This window comes from Vicia villosa, unplaced genomic scaffold, assembly GCF_029867415.1.
Source record: "Vicia villosa cultivar HV-30 ecotype Madison, WI unplaced genomic scaffold, Vvil1.0 ctg.000429F_1_1, whole genome shotgun sequence".
NCBI classification, from domain to species: Eukaryota; Viridiplantae; Streptophyta; class Magnoliopsida; order Fabales; family Fabaceae; genus Vicia; species Vicia villosa.
The window spans coordinates 476,244-493,658 of NW_026705205.1; positions in this window are offsets into that span (position 1 = coordinate 476,244).

A 17,415-nucleotide genomic window follows, 5' to 3' on the forward strand; every position below is an offset into this window, starting at 1 on the left:
GTTAAGTATATATATCCCTTGAGATTAGGGCAAAACATGGGCTTGTATATGTAGTCTTTTGGATCACTTGGAAACTTTAGAAAAATATCACCTAAATCCTTCCATTTTTGCCAAATATTCCCCATAGGTCATGCAAACGAGATTTGGATCCCTTTATGGCATTGTATGGGCCTTTGAGTGATTAGAACCAAAACCATGTGATTTAATTTATTTATCTCACATTTTATTTAATTTATTTGTCCTTTAATTAAATAAAATTCCAAATAAATATAAATAAAGGTGACAAAAATGTGAACATGAGTTTAAAAGTCCTTATTTAGGTCGTGGACAAGTTTGGAGTCAAATATTTGGGCCCATGTAGTTAAAACTCAAAATTCTCCATTTTGCCTTTTGTATATTCTCTCAAAATCGCCCAACTTGTGCAAGTCATAACTCCTTCATTTTTTATTGTATGGAAGTGTTCTTGGACTTTTTAGAAAGCTCAAAGGGTCCTCTAAAGGCTCCTTTTGGTTTCATCTCAATTGAGTCTACCATGTCCAAGTTATGAGCTTTGAGAAAAAATGGCTTTTTCGCGATCCTTTAGAGGGACCTGTAATGTAATGGCTTATATCTTTCAAACAAAGAAATTTTGGACCTGGCATGTGAGAGACAAAGTTGTAGAGAATTCAATTTCCTTCAAAATGAGCTTTGGATGCGCAATTTTTGATGTTCCATGTGAAAGTTATGGCTAGTCAAAGTTTAGTTGACTTTTAGTAAAAAAACCCTAATTTAGAAACTTTGAGTTTTGTTGATTTCTGAACTTTCCTTGATGAATCATGATCAGCCCTTGATCAAATGATGAATATAACATTAAAATGTTGGTGTTGACCAAAAATCAGAAGTTTTGACTGTGGTTTGACCATATTTTGACTTTTTAGGTTAACCAGTCGATTATTGATCGTTTGAGCAATTGAGCGATCAATCTTTTGAATCGAGACCTGAAATTTGTCAAGGAGGTAGTTTGAAACATCATAAGCCATGTGAGGTGCCTTTGAGTCTTTTGATCCATTGATTTTTTTCTCAGAACAACAAAACCCTAATTCTTTGAACTTTGTTTAGGAGGGATGTCTTTGAGATTTGTGCCTTGACTTGAGTTTTGAACAAAAGAAATTGTATGGGCAAATTTTGGGGTATGACAGCTGCCCCTGTTCAATTTTCTTATATCTGAAGATGTAGACTGGTATGTGTACCTGTCGGAATCTGAAGGTAGAAGAGGATTGAACACTAGAATACCCAAGAATTTGCCCTAGCCGAAGTAGGGACTTTTATTGGAGATGGGCTTGAAGATGCCATCCAACTGTTTGGAGAAGATGTTTGATTGAGACGGGCTTGAAGATGCCATCCAACTTGATATACTTGAGAGTCAGGATGTGTCGTACGTTAGACTGTTTCTGAGGAATAGACTTAGGTTGAGTCGTACGTTAGAGTGGGTCTAATTTGCATCCATAGATGTCTAGAAAACCGTGCGTTAGGTCGGAGAATAAATCGTGCGTTAGACTATTCTCAATTGCATCCTCAGATGTCTGGAAAACCGTACGTTAGGTTGAAGAATAAATCGTGCGTTAGACTATTCTCAATTGCATCCTCAGATGTCTGGAAAACCGTGCGTTAGGTTGATGGATAAGTCGTGTGTTAGACTAATCCAATTTGCATCCGCAGATGTCTGGAAAACCGTGCGTTAGGTTGATGGATAAGTCGTGCGTTAGACTAATCCAATTTGCATCCGTAGATGTCTAGAAGGCCGTGCGTTAGGCTGAATCTGTGCTTAGTTTGTTGAGAAGTGTTTGGATCTTGGGAATTTGGTTGATTGTTTAAGGAACCGTCTGAGGTATTGACTTAAATTTGAAGGTAGATTATTTAAGGAACCGTCCAAGGTATCAACTTTAAATTTGAAGGTAGATCATTTAAGGAACCGTCTAAGGTATCGACTTAGATCTGAAGGTAGATCCTTAAGGAACCGTCCAAGGTATCGACTTAGATCTGAAGGTAGATTGTTAAGGAACCGTCCAAGGTATCGACTTATCTCCAAAGATAGATCACTAAGGAACCGTCCAAGGTATCGACTTAGATCTGAAGGGTTTTGATAATGTTTATTTGACTGCAACAGTAACCTGAAAAAAAACAAAGTTAGTTTTTTTATGCCATGTCATGATGCATGTAATGCGTTTATGTGACGGGATTCTCAAAATAAATGGGAACCTTGCATGTTATGTACGCATTTGTCGCGATGCATTATGTATTATGTATGAACATGTATGCAATTGTATGAGTATGTTTATGATTTATGACGTATGACTATGATTTACGCTATTTTGACACATCTTGATTGAGAAGGTGGATCTCCATGTCATTGTAATTTGATGTTTGATATTATCTTGAAGATGCTCAGCTGGGGATTTATGATTTCTGCTTGGGGATGATCAGTAACTTGATTTTCCCTGATTGGGGATTAGAGATATTAATAAACCATTTTGGAGAAGAGCAGAGTGTTGGAGAACCGATAGTGTTGAAGATGTAAACTCCGTTGGGGAGCCATGTCTTTGTCGGGACGAGAGCATTTGAAGATATCTTCTTAATGATTACTCTGTGGGGATATGATCTTGTGAACCTGGCTCTGTGGGGAGACATGGGTGTCTTGAAAGTTGCCCCCAGTATTATAGTAACTATCATTCTTGGATTTGATTAGGACACACCATTGAGCATTGATCAAGATGTCAAACTGGACTTTCATAGATTTGCTCCTGCTAGTAGGAACTTTGAAGAGATTCACCTCGCGAGGACTTTATGAAGTGTATACCGTATGCGACATGCCCCTAGTAGTCGTAAACTTAGGATGATGCCCTTGACTGTTTGGCTTTTTTGAGAGATTCTTGGAATCTTGACTTGATTGCCCCAGATTGATCGGGAAATAGTTTGAAATCCACTTGGGATGTATGCCTTTGACCATGTGATTTAATTTATTTATCTCACATTTTATTTAATTTATTTGTCCTTTAATTAAATAAAATTCCAAATAAATATAAATAAAGGTGACAAAAATGTGAACATGAGTTTAAAAGTCCTTATTTAGGTCGTGGACAAGTTTGGAGTCAAATATTTGGGCCCATGTAGTTAAAACTCAAAATTCTCCATTTTGCCTTTTGTATATTCTCTCAAAATCGCCCAACTTGTGCAAGTCATAACTCCTTCATTTTTTATTGTATGGAAGTGTTCTTGGACTTTTTAGAAAGCTCAAAGGGTCCTCTAAAGGCTCCTTTTGGTTTTATCTCAATTGAGTCTACCATGTCCAAGTTATGAGCTTTGAGAAAAAATGGCTTTTTCGCGATCCTTTAGAGGGACCTGTAATGTAATGGCTTATATCTTTCAAACAAAGAAATTTTGGACCTGGCATGTGAGAGACAAAGTTGTAGAGAATTCAATTTCCTTCAAAATGAGCTTTGGATGCGCAATTTTTGATGTTCCATGTGAAAGTTATGGCTAGTCAAAGTTTAGTTGACTTTTAGTAAAAAAACCCTAATTTAGAAACTTTGAGTTTTGTTGATTTCTGAACTTTCCTTGATGAATCATGATCAGCCCTTGATCAAATGATGAATATAACATTAAAATGTTGGTGTTGACCAAAAATCAGAAGTTTTGACTGTGGTTTGACCATATTTTGACTTTTTAGGTTAACCAGTCGATTATTGATCGTTTGAGCAATTGAGCGATCAATCTTTTGAATCGAGACCTGAAATTTGTCATGGAGGTAGTTTGAAACATCATAAGCCATGTTAGGTGCCTTTGAGTCTTTTGATCCATTGATTTTTTTCTCAGAACAACAAAACCCTAATTCTTTGAACTTTGTTTAGGAGGGATGTCTTTGAGATTTGTGCCTTGACTTGAGTTTTGAACAAAAGAAATTGTATGGGCAAATTTTGGGGTATGACAGCGTGCTTTGTATGTAAGAGAATTGTTTCAGTTCTGATGTTGAGCAGAAGCCTTAGTAGAGATCCAAACACCGATGAGAAATGTTGTAAAGATCCAAGCATTGACGGGAAGCTTCGATGAATTAGCAGTCACAAGATTATCCTTTGTTGTTTTTTTTTTGCCTTTGTTTTTATCCCTTATTTTTGCATGAACCAATTCCTTTGAGTTTGATCCATCGGGATGCCCTAATTTTTGCCTAAGTCTGTTTTGTTTTCTCTTATGGAATCTTCCATTTTGACTTAGCGGGCGATTTCCTCCTTTTTTTTTTGAATGCTCCTTTTGAAATTTTGATCCTTGGATATTGAATATTGTGACTTCCATTTTGACTTTGATTTGTAAGCTTCGAATTTGATACGTCCTCGATCTTGAATGATGTATTGAGGAAGAAGATTATTGTGAATGTTATCTCCATTGCTCCCTCAATCTTGGATGAACGCGAGGAAGAAGATATGCTTGAACCTTTGCTTTGCTTGAACCTTTGCTTTGCTTGATCCTTATGCTTGAACCTTTCCTTGACCCTTTGCTTGAATCCTTGCTTGGATTGACTGATTCTCTTGACAACCAAAATACACCATTGAATTAATCGAAATCTACCCTGCCTCTGGTTGAAATCAAGGTTTATTTGAAAAGTAGAAACAAACTCCAACTCCTGGCTCGAGGGGGTGACGAGGGATTAACTTCCTTATGTCTCCACTGTTTAGGAATTGAAACAATGGATGTACATCATCGGTTCGGTTTTACCTTGAAAGCATATGTTTAGCGAGGTTTAGTTATTTGCGTTCGTCATTCTCCCTTAAGTTTGTTAATAATCCTAAATTTGACATTGAAAATAGCACAGAAGTGTGCAAGTGAAAAGTCGTAGTAGTGAGCGAATGAAGCGAATGAATTGACTCCAAAACCTGCATGGTCTTCCCATTAGAATTGCTAATCCGAAGGTACAACTTTTATCCCGAGTAACACTGAGCGATCGTAGGGGTTGAAACTCTGAGCATGACAAAACCTATTGATCCTAGGGACAATCTCCTTTGTAAATCCGTCGACCTTGTTTTTCTCCTTAGCTCTTAGACTTGTAGAAGTAAAGGGTAACCTCGAATTTTCCTCTGGCACGTCAAACCTGTCGGGAATAAATTGTTAGCGGTGGGTTTTCGTCGTATCGGAACTTCATGAGTTTCCTTTGACTGAACCTCTTTTGCTTTTCCTAAGGATAGTATCACACCGTTCGTAACCTTCAGAGTTTATAGATTGATAGAGAAAACCTATGACCCTTTTGCCCCTTGGTGTGGAGTTAACACATGTCGCCTTCCCTCCATCGTAGTTATGCATTTTTGTTCAGGATATTGCCCCAGTTGGACAAACCCTTGCCCCTCAAGTTATCGTAGAGCGTCCTTGTAATGTTTACTATGTTCTAATATGAACCCCTTTATGACTAGATACCCCTTGAGTGTATCTATGAGGGAACTCTTTTATTGAACAAATCCTTGCTCGATGATAACCTTTATTGTATTTTCAATCCTGTTGCGAAAAGGCATGGACATGCGGCTGGCATGGTGAAAGACATCCTTTTTTCTTTGTTAGACTAAGATCATTTTCAATAATTTATCCTCCTTTCTCCATAGTTTATGATCCTTTTTGATTCCTTTGTGAGTTTCGGGAAACCGGCTAGCATGGTAAGTATGGATGCGGGCGAAGATAGAAATGCAAATGTATGAATGCATGAAAATGCAAATGCATGCGTATGTAAAATACTCCTTTCCTTTTTGCGTATACGGTGACTCCTTATATGCAATGCAGGCGTGCGACATATATAATCCTAAGGATAGCCTATACGGACTTAGGAGTGACGTCCAACCCTAGCGAAATATGTGCAAGCTAGATGTTATGACACGCCAATGGGAATCCCTTAGATTAGGGAGTATGCGGAAGGCAGCAGCTGGTGACCGTTCAAGACAGTCACCAAATCTCATGGCCATCGAGAGGCTGTTCGACATGTACCAATGAAGTTGTCCCTCGTGGGAAGGTTCTCTATGCAGAACACAACCTATCTAAGGACGATATCGGACGAAGTGAAATCCCTAGAGGCTAGGGATAAAAGACGCATAAATGAGAATCCAAACCCTACAAGTTAGGGGGTGCGTGAGAGCAAGCATGGGGTGACCATTCAAGACAGTCACTAGATCTCATGGCCATCGAGAGGCCAATCGACGTATGCTAACTAAGTTGTCCCTAGTGTGAAGAATGCGATCCTGGAAGTAGAATCCCTACCGGTTAGGGAGTGCGTAGATGTAGGCGCAGGGTGACTGTTCAAGACAGCCACTAGGTCTTATGGTCATCGAGAGACCAATTGACGTGTATAAATTGATATGTTCTTCGTGGGAAGGACATGGTTTTGGGAATAGCATCCCTACAAACTAGGGAACGCATACGAACACCTGCAAAATTAAAACACAAATATCCGCAATATATAAATCGCATATAATAAACACCTAAGCAAAAAGTCCTAAGTTCATAGGTTCGGCATGACGGCTTAAGGTGTCTACCCTTCCCATTGGTATATTCTAGAAGGTCTCATGGGGTCGTTCGTAGCCTCCGAGACTTTTTGTCTCTTTGGATTTTAGAACAACTCATTTATCCATGAGGTTCGAGTTTTAGGGGTAGGTTCCCAGAGAGATCAGCTAAATACCAAGTCCAGCCCTCAACAAAGTCAAGCCTCGTATCAGACATTTCCGGATATTTAATCCACTCTGAGTGGAATTATAATAAGACTCGTAGGCGATGTAATTCCCCTCTGGTCTTAAATATAATTCCCACGCTTAGGTTTAACAGCAATTTATATATCCCAAAAGAAATGCGATAAGGTAACAAATATTCAAATATTTAATTAAATTGCGGTAAATAAATGAATTGCTGTGAATAAATGAAATTGCAAATAAATAAATAAATAAATAAATAAAATTTAAATATTTATAAAAAAAATCATAAACCCTAATCTGAAACCCTAAAAATGGCAGATTAGCCAAACCCTAAAAAAGTTCGCCAAAAACCTAAACCCTATCAAAACTAGGAGCATAATAATTCACCTTATCTCCAGCAGAGTCGCCAGCTGTAGCAACCTGCCCTAAAGAATAAGACTTAGAGTCGCCACATATTCTACCAGGGCGAATAGGAAACCCTACGCAGTTAAGAGATCTGGGTAAGTTATTATAATCAGGTCGAGGGAAGGTGTTAGGCACCTTCAACCCTTTCCTAAGGTTTTGAATTGAGAGGCGGAGGTTTATGGCTAAAATTATTAAGTTATTAGCTAAAGAAATGAAAAGGGCAAAAATGCGATTTGAACGAATTCAGGTTTTGGGGAAGGGGACTCGCGTTGTTACCAAGTGCCTACGTATCTCCTTAGGGAGAATCAGAGTCAACGTAGTTCGGTGCACAGGATTGTACGCCTTAGAATTTGATATGAAGGTGTTTGAAGGTATTTTGAGTTGCTTATCGTAGTTTTTGAAATGCGAAGTTCGCAAGGTATTTTGAGTTACCTTATCGTAGTTTTTGAAAATCGCAATATTGAAGAGATGAGTTTTGAGTGTTTTAAATGGCGTACAACCCTGGTTTAATATGTCACCGTTAGTTGCGATGATCAATAGATTTGATCATTATAGTTAACGGATTAGATAAAGTGTTGCTAACCATTCTGACCAATAGATTCGATCGTCATGAATAGCAAATGAGTGTGTTTTAAGTAATTATTAATTTATCATTATCCCTCATAATCAATAGGTTTGATTATTACACGATAAGGAATTGAGTATGCTAATCATCGTAACCAATAGATTTGATTAAAACCATTTAGCAAAAATAGATGTATTTTTATTATTGGATTTGATTAATTAAATTAATCGATTATTAACCATCGCAACCGATAGATTCGGTCAAAATGAATAATAAATTAAATCCTAATATCTCGGCCAAATGGCCAGTGAGATTGGGCAAACCCTAATGCATTGATAACAATCTTCTAGGGTTTTTGTGATTTTTATAATTAAGGTTGATTAAATAAATTAAATCGGAATAGTCGAACAATCGGGAAAATAATCCTAAGCCTAATCCTAATTTATTCGAATCCTAATTCTAATTGAATAAGAAAATTAAAGTATATATATACTAAAAAACATATTAAGATAATTAAACAATTATAAATAAAATATAAATAATATAAAAATAAAAGACCCCTGGGCAGAAATCCTGTGTGGTGACTTATTGAAGGTCCATGCAGCACCTGCGCATTCACATGCGTTGGATCTTGCTTTGAGATCATCCTGTGGTCTTGCTATGAGGGTGTATCACGCGCCTATAGAGCCCCCAATGTACTGAATCTGCAAGTGCAATGTTATTGAGAAGAAGAAAAAAACATGTGGAGCGTGTGGATCGAACCCACGGCCTTTTACTCAGATGTACCTTTACCACTCCAGCTAGGCATTCGTTTTGTAAATCCTACGCATTTGATGAATAATGTACAAAACTCTGGGCTATTAGTGGGAACAAGCGCGCAAATTTTGAACCAGCCACCAGGACCATGACACGTCTTCACCACTAACCTCCAACCGTCGTTTTAGACAGGCAGCTTTTACCCACGGCCGCCTTCCATAGCCATAGCCCCTGTACACAAAAATCTTGCAAATAACAAAAGAAAATTAACGAGAAGGTGATATTCCAATTCGTTTTCGCACCCTGAATCCAATGGTGATCTTCTTTTTAGCCAATTTTGCCTGCAAGAAGAATACCTAATACAGAGCTATAAACCCTAGCAATGGCATAATTCTATTCTTGCGGTCAATCACGAATTAAACCACCCTGAAACTTTCACAGCATCACGACAATCATAAAAACGCAGTCGAAATAGCTTAATAAGGCATGAATGAGTGTATTCGAACTTAAATAAAAGAGTGCAAACCGTGGCCATATGAAGACGACTCTAAATGCCTCAGTGCTTGGTAATGATTTGGAATGCTTCGGAGATGTCCAAAGAGTATGTTTGGAACCTCAGAATGCCCTGGTTCCTTCTCTAACTCCAAATTCGATCTTCCCATATTCTTGATATTTTATGCATACGGTTAGGGTTTAGGAGGCCAAAAAAAACCTCCCCTGTGCATCTGGAATTGTTATCTATTTATAGAGGATTGGTTTAGGTCATCATATTTGAACCAAATCTCTTTGAATCAAGAAATCGAACTTGATTGCAAATCACCTTCTAAACTTTCCAAATTTGGCTAAAACTTGGTCTTCTTTTCCTCAATCCCATTAACACGAAATTTATATGAAATAGGATATATTTGATGATTGATTATGATTAGAAGTTAAAAGCTAAATCATATCTTTCATATTTTCTTGATTGATTTGATTTAAACTACATTTTTAATAAATAAAAATTCACTAAAAATATAATAAAATTCAAATAATCGTGGGCTTGAGTTTGGAGCTTCTTAATACTCTTATAAGAAAGTTTGGGTCATAAAAGAATAGGCCCATTTGGAAAAAATTCAAGTTTAACCCTTATTTGCTTCACATTTTCCATCCAAAATCGACCAACTTTGACAAGACATATCTCCCTCAATTTTTAAGATATGGATGAATTATAGGACTTTTTGGAAACCTCAAAATGTCCTCTACAAGCCACTTTGGAACATATTTGTCATTTGGAGATTTTATCTTGATGATATGGCCTTTGACAAAAAACTGCTTTTGGTTGACCTTTGAGAAGGACCTATTATCTTTTGTACCATATCTCCCAAATGAAGCATTTCTGGCCTTGGCTTGTGAGAGACAAAGTTGTAGAGAATTCAGTTTCCTTCAAAATAGGCTTTGGTTGGGAAATTTTTGATACTCCATGTGAAAGTTATGACCAGTCAAAGTTGAGTTGACTTTTCCCATGAAAAACCCTTAATTTGAACCTTTGTTTTGTTCATTTCTGAGTATTTATTAACGGATCATGATCAACCTTTGATCAAATTATGGATATAACCTACAATACTTGATGTTGACCAAAAGTCTTGAGGTTTGACTGTATTTTGACTATAGTTGACTTTTAGGTCAAACTAGTCGACTATGGATCATCTGAGCATTTCAATGAGAAATCCTTGGGATTGAAGCTTGATAATTGACATGGATATACCTTGAGATATATGAGACACCTTGATATCCATTTGAGGCCTTAAAGATTCTAACTCCTTTGATAAAATGCAAACCCTAATTTAGGAGACCCTCGATTAGGAGAATGTTGCTTGAATAAACCCTTGAACCTTGAGTCAATGAAGATGAAAAGAGGAAGGCAAATTTTGGGGTATGACAAAGAGGAACAACAATCAATTGGTTGACGCATTGGCTACTTTATCGTCAATGTTCAAATTAAGTTAGGCCAAACAGGTACAACTTATAAGAATCAAAAGTCTGGATCAACCTGCATTTTTTCAATCAGTTGTAGAAGAATCTAATGGAAAACCTTGGTTTCATGACATTAAATGCTATCTTGAGAAAAAGGAGTACCTAATAGGTGTTTCAAATAGGAACAAGAGAACATTAAGGAGGCCGACATCCAAATTATTCCTAAACGGTGATGTGCTCTACCAGAGAAATTATTATATGGTTCTTCTCATATGTATGGATAAGTATGAAGCAAACTTGCTCTTGAAAGAAATCCATGAAGGATCTTTTGGGACTCATGCCAACGGATATGCAATGGCGAGAAAATTTTAAAAAGCCGATTATTATTGGTTGACATTGGAATATGACTATTTTAATTACTTCAAGAAATGCTACAAGTGTCAAATTTATGTTGATAAAGTGCATATACCTTCAACTCCTTTGAATATGATGACGTTACCCTAGCCATTTTCTATGTGGGGAATTCATTTGATCAGTCTCATCAAACCAAAATCTTCAAATGGACACCATTTCACTTTAGTCGCCATCGACTACTTCACCAAATGGGTTGAAGTTCCTTCTTACACCAACGTAATGAGATTGAACACCAAAATCATCAAAAAAGAGATAATTTCCTGCTATGGACTCCCTAATAAAATTATCATCGTCAATTGATCCAATTTAAAAAACAATCTTGAACACCATACCGACTAAAGATGAATGGCGCCGAAGAAGTAGCGAATGAAAATATCAAGATCTTATAAAAGATTATGAAAACCTACGAAGACTGGTATGAAATGCTTCCTCTTGTACTACACGACTATAGGACATCGATCCTCACTTCAAAAGAGGCAACCCTTTTTTCTCTTGTATATGGTATAGAAGCAATACTTCCTATCCGGGTAGAAATCCCATTAATGAGAGTCTTGATGGATGCTAAGTTGGAAGAATTTGAGTAGATCCAAACAAGGTTTGACGAACTGAACCTCATAGATGAGAAACGAATGATAGATTTATGTCATGGTCAGTTATATCATAAAAGAATCAAAAGGGAATTCGACAAAAAGGTCCAACCCGATAATTCAAGGAAGGTGACGAAATCCCATAAATGAGAGTCTTGATGGAGGATAAGTTGGAAGAATTCGAGTAGATCCAAACAAGGTTTCACGAACTGAACCTTATAGATGAGAAACGAATGATAGCTTTATGTCATGGTCAGCTGTATCATAAAAGAATCAAAAGAGAAATCGACAAAAAGGTCCAACCCAAGAATTCAAGAAAGGTGACCTAGTGTTTAAGAAGATCTTGCTCATACACAAAGATTCATACAGTAAGTGGACCCTAAATAATGAAGGCCTATATGTTGTGAAAAAGGCCTTCTCTAAAAGAGCTTTAATTCTTACAATAATGGATGGTGAAGAGTTTTCACTCCGAGTGAACTGTGATGCAGTCAAAAAAATATTATGCCTAACAAAAAAGCTCGCTAAGTCAAAAATCCAAAAATGAAACTCATGCAAAAAAAGGCATCCCGATGGGTTGAAAACTCTAAAGAGAGGTTTAGAAAAAGTAAAGTTACAAGAACAAAAATAATAGTATGCTAAGTTGAAAACCTGAAAGGGAGACTCATGAAAAAAAAGGGAATCCTAGTGAGTTGAGAACTTGTCAACGCAAATAAACTGCATCGGGCAAGACTGGTCAACGCAAAGACCATAAACGTGGTGGATCAATTCAATCACTCTCTTTAGAAGCAGGGTGTTGTAGTCTTAGGGTTATAGGGAAAGTTGTAGTAGTTGTAATCCAATGGAAACTCCAAACATTTTCCCATTGCCATTTTCAATTTTTTTCTATGTCTTTTGTAAAATCTCATATGAAACTAAGCCTTCGTGTGCTACCATTCTGTGGTGTCGTTTTCTTTACCTCCCCGTTTCACTTGGGAGGACGGCACGCTAGACCCTTCACGCGAAATTTGGAAGGAGAATGCGCCCGTGGTGGGATGAATTTTATTTCAGTTCTTCCTACGATATCACACGAACTTTCTTATTTGTCCTACGAGTAGGAAAGGGGAAAAAAGATCTCAACTAAACCCTAGGAGTTTGCTAAGTGTGGGGATTTCACCTAGACTAGAAATTCTGGAGTCCGGGAGGTCGGTTATACATAGGGAAGTGTTTAAACACCCTACATATCTGTAGTACTCTACAGGAACCTTCTCTGTGTCATTTGTGATTGTGTTTGCTGCTAATGATTGGGAAAGTTTCTCCTTTGTGTTAGGAGAAGGAATTGATTTGATTTGAAAAGACAGACAGATAGACAGACTGACTATTTTTGGTATTTTATTAGCTCGCTGAGATTCCTTGTGAACCTCATGCCTACATATCCCTAGTGGAAGTCAGAGCTTAATGTAGTTCGGGGAACTAACTAGGGAAATTAATTGTTTTTTTTGTGCCTTGCTTGAAGCTCAAGGTTGAAGCTTGGAATTAAATCTCTGTTTACAGTAAAGAGACATGAAATCATCTTTACAGAGAGGTATTTGTACTATTCTACCACAAACATTTAAAGGAGTGACAGAATAACTGGATTCATTTCATTCAAGAGGGGAGTCTACTTGGTTGATCAAGTATGACAGCCATCGTGCCTCTAAAATGAAAGAAAGATGCTCATCCAAATTAGGGAAAGTGTACAAGTCTGGGGATGTGCCAGAGCATGTCTTTCAGAGTCCTAAATGGGAGACTTTGATTGAAATTGAAATTGAAATGTTTGTTTGTTTGAATGTGGTAGAGTAGTAAAAATATCTCTCTATAGAGATAAGCTATGTCTATCTACTGTATAAAAGATTTGACTTTAGCTGGCTTGTATGAGGCCCAAGCTTGAGGCTTTTTGATTGATTAATTAATATTATTGACTCTGGGAGATGACTCCACTGGGAATTAATTACAGGGTATTTTTGTGTTCTGTACAAAGCCCAGAATTGAGGCTGACTCTTATTTAGGGATACTCTATTTGTGTGCCTTGTACAAAGCCCAAGGTTGTGGCTAACTGTTGAGGATAATTGAATGAATGACTCTATTTTATGTGCCTTGTACAAAGCCCAAGGTTGTGGCTAACTCTAGCTAGGGAAAACATTATTTTCTGCCTTGTACAAAGCCCAAGGTTGTGGCAGACTCTTAAATAAATGAATTGAGTATGGATGACTCTAAGGGGAAAAGATCCTAGGTGTTAGGAATCTTTGACACATGAAAGTATGGTTTATCTGCCTTGTACAAAGCCCAAGGTTGTGGCTATTAGATGATGAAGAACTCACTGGGGAGACTCTATTATCTGCCTTGTACAATGCCCAAGGTTGAGGCTGACTCTTGACAGGGGAGTTTTATTGTTTGGGTGCCTTGTATGAAGCCCAACGTTGAGGCTAACTGTTTTTGTTGGTTTTGACTCTACTGAGGAGATTTTATTTATTGAAAGACTGTTTTTCTTTGGAAGCTAACCCTTTCCAGGGATTTTGACTCAGCTGAAGAAATTATTTGGTAAAAGACTGACTTTATCATGTTTTTTGGAGGCTGACCCTTTCCAGGGGTTTTGACTCTTTTGGGGAAATTATCTCCTAAGAGAAATGAATCTTTATTTTTTTGACATTTTTTATTAATTGACTTTGGAGGCTAACCCTTTCCAGGGGTTATTATTGAAAATGAAAGAATGTGTGGAAGCTAACCCTTTCCAGGGATTATTATTGAAATGGAGGTTGATTTTAATTGACTTTGGAGGCTAACCCTTTCCAGGGATTTTTATTGAAATGAAGGATTGATTTTGGAGGCTAACCCTTTCCAGGGATTATTATTGAAAATGAAAGAATGTGTGGAAGCTAACCCTTTCCAGGGATTTATTGAAAATGAATGGCAGAAAGATTATCTAATGGAGACTTCTTGTTTAAAGCCCAAGATGAAGGCTGACTCAATGCTGAGGATGACCCAAAGCATGGATCCTAGACTCTGCTAAGGAAGATTGATGAAGATAAGGGTGACAGAGACTGTCCATGTCTCTCATTCCAAAAGGTGTACTCAATGCAAAATTGAGACAAACTTAGCTTGTTTAAAGTCTGGTTTAAATTGGAAGAAACTCACCAGGGTAGGCTAAAAGGTGGCTAAAGACCTGTTCCTATGTTTATAAGAAACCTGATGGGTCCTTGTATACAAGCTCAAGAGGAAGCTGGAAATGCTTTTAAGAAGCCTGTGGGTCCTTGTACAAAGCCCAAGAGGAGGCTAATCGAGGGTCCTTGTTATAGCACAAGAGAAAGCTTATGTAGTTTTGAACTTATTTTGGCTCTAAGCAAATGGGTAAGAGGTTTCACCGGGAATAATTCCTCTTTGGGTGGATGTGTCCTATTTATTTGGATTCTAAGGTTTTTGCCAAGATGTTTCACCGGGAATAATTCATCTTGGGGGTTTGAACTACAGATCTCTAATTAGGAAAGAGCCTTCACCGGGAAGACATTCTCAATCCTAGGCCATATTCCTATAATATATATATAGTTTAACTGTCCTAAGGTTTATACTCAAACGTAGTTCTAAACTAATATATGCACAATTTATATTTGACAGTAATTTAAATAAAGACTGTAAATTGAAAGCTTGTAAAGCCTAACCTGGATGGAGTGGAGGCCTTTGAAGAAGTATGGACAGAGCCTCAACAGTAATTTTTGTTGTTTTGTTGATAACAGTTGAATATTTATTATAAACAGTTAATGGTTTTTGAAAACAGAAGAAGTGAAGATGGACAAAGGTCATATAGGTATCTGAAGAGTTTCACCGGGAATAATGCCCTTCAAATACCAGAAGAATGTTTTGAAAACAGAAAGAAGATTTTGAAAATACAGTTTTGAAAACAAGCTAAGAAGAGAAGGTTTTTGGGACTTACACTCTATTAGAGGCCCAGTACTTTACAGTACTGGTGTAAAAGCAATTGAAAATGATTTTGAATGATACAAGGTTTTGTTGCTTGAAAACCCTAATCATTTGATTTATTCGGAGATTGAAAACAGTTTTGAGAATTGACAAAAGTCAACTTAATTAAAGTAAAAATAAAGATTTTTTACTTAATTAAGACCTAAACAATTAGGGTTTTATCATAAACTTATTTACAAAGTGATTAGGTTAAAATAAAGTGACAATATATATTTAAAGTATTTAAGAAAACACTTAAAAACATACTATTTTAAACCTAATTAAAATACATGAAATAAATAATATTTTTATGATTTTTTTTGATTATTCACAAAATAGATATGTTAAATAAAAAGTGTGTGAAAAATGAAGTGAAAATGATTTAATTTGATAAGTGAATTAATTATGTGAAGTTGTGAAGAAAATGAAAAGGAAAAGTGATAAAAAAATATTTTGGCCTCACCATGGTTTGAACCCACGCCCTTGAAGCCAACAATCAAAACACACACCAACCAGCCAACGCGCGCATGGTGTTATAGAGGGCATTTCATTGCAATATGTGTGTTGTCTAGTGCATAGAGTGGAAAAAAGAAAATAAAATCAAAAGGTCTGAGGCGAGGGGGATTCGAACCCCAGACCTTGGGCATGAGGAGACTAAGAGCGCATGTGTGGCCACTAGGGCAAGTTATTCATTCGTTAAGGAAACGCCTATCATTAAAAATAAAACAAACTTCGCTCAGAGATTTGAAAAATGGCGCCACCCTCCATCTTCGTCTTCAACCTCAAGCTCCATCAATTCAAATTTCTGAACTCTCTCAACTCTCAACCATTTGCAATGATGTAAACATGAAACTTGCTCTAAATTCACTCACGATTCTAAATATGTAACTAACATGAATTAATATTAACTACATCTAACTAATTTACCAGAAATCGTGAAGAACCCTAAAATTTCAAAATCAAATTAAATGACTATACTGAAAGATAAATGGATGATGATAGAGGGTTTTCAATCCTCTGATGATGCTGAACAAGATAGAATCGAGCTATTTCACAAAGAGTACTTAAATTAGAGAAGTGAGGTTCAGAAACTTACCTCTGAAAATGGAGGTCGTGAGGATGATAGAGACCACCTGGGCTTGAATGAATGATCTCAATAGCTTCCCTGAGACTCAATGATGCTAACTGGATGCTTATTGTAGCCTGAATCCTTCTAAATTGTTCTATGGACCTCCCTCGATTTGAGCTTCAAGTGGACATGGAGGTTGTTGAATTTGGAGTTACAGACGAGCTGCAGCCATCTGGTTAGCTTCACTATGACCTGAGGAGTGTGCCTGGATGATTGGCTTGGCTTGAAACCTCCTGAATTACTCTATGGACCTCCAACTGCAACAGCTCCAAGTGAGAGGTGAAGATGATGATTCTTCACTTACAGAAGTGTTTCCGAGGTCTGGATCACCTCTAAATGACTTCCCTAATGTGTTTGAATACTTAATTCCAAAGGAAGAGCTTTGGTTTGAAGAATCCGAGTCTTCTTGCCAAAGAACCTTTGAAAACCTTAAGTATGAAGAAAGAAGAGAGAAAGCAAGAATTTTGTTGCTTTGGTGTGTTTTCTGAATGAGAATGAGGCCTCTATTTATAGGCAAATGGATGCAGATCAATTGGCTGTGGTGAGCTTGCTTAGTGTAGTGAGTTTGGTTTCTTAGCCATGAAGAAATTCAAAGAATCTCCAAAATGCAATGATGCATTTTCGGGCTAGCTTCCCCTATCCATTGATCTTGCAGGATCTTAGGGAACATTTCTGATATGTAGCAAGTTTCTATTGGCTTAGGAGAAGATTCCAATTGGTGAATCATTGCTTATCATAAATTCTCAAAAGTAATGATTACATAATCACATGTTCTTGCTTTTGGGAATCTTCTTCAATCTTCATGCCATGGTGAAAATGAATGCATGGTATTGTTTCAGACATGTTATGGGTCGTGTAGCATCCATTCATGAAGCAAAATGCACAAAATTGCAAAGTTCCAATTTGCACATGACCTATAATTTTACTTCATGAGGCCAACTT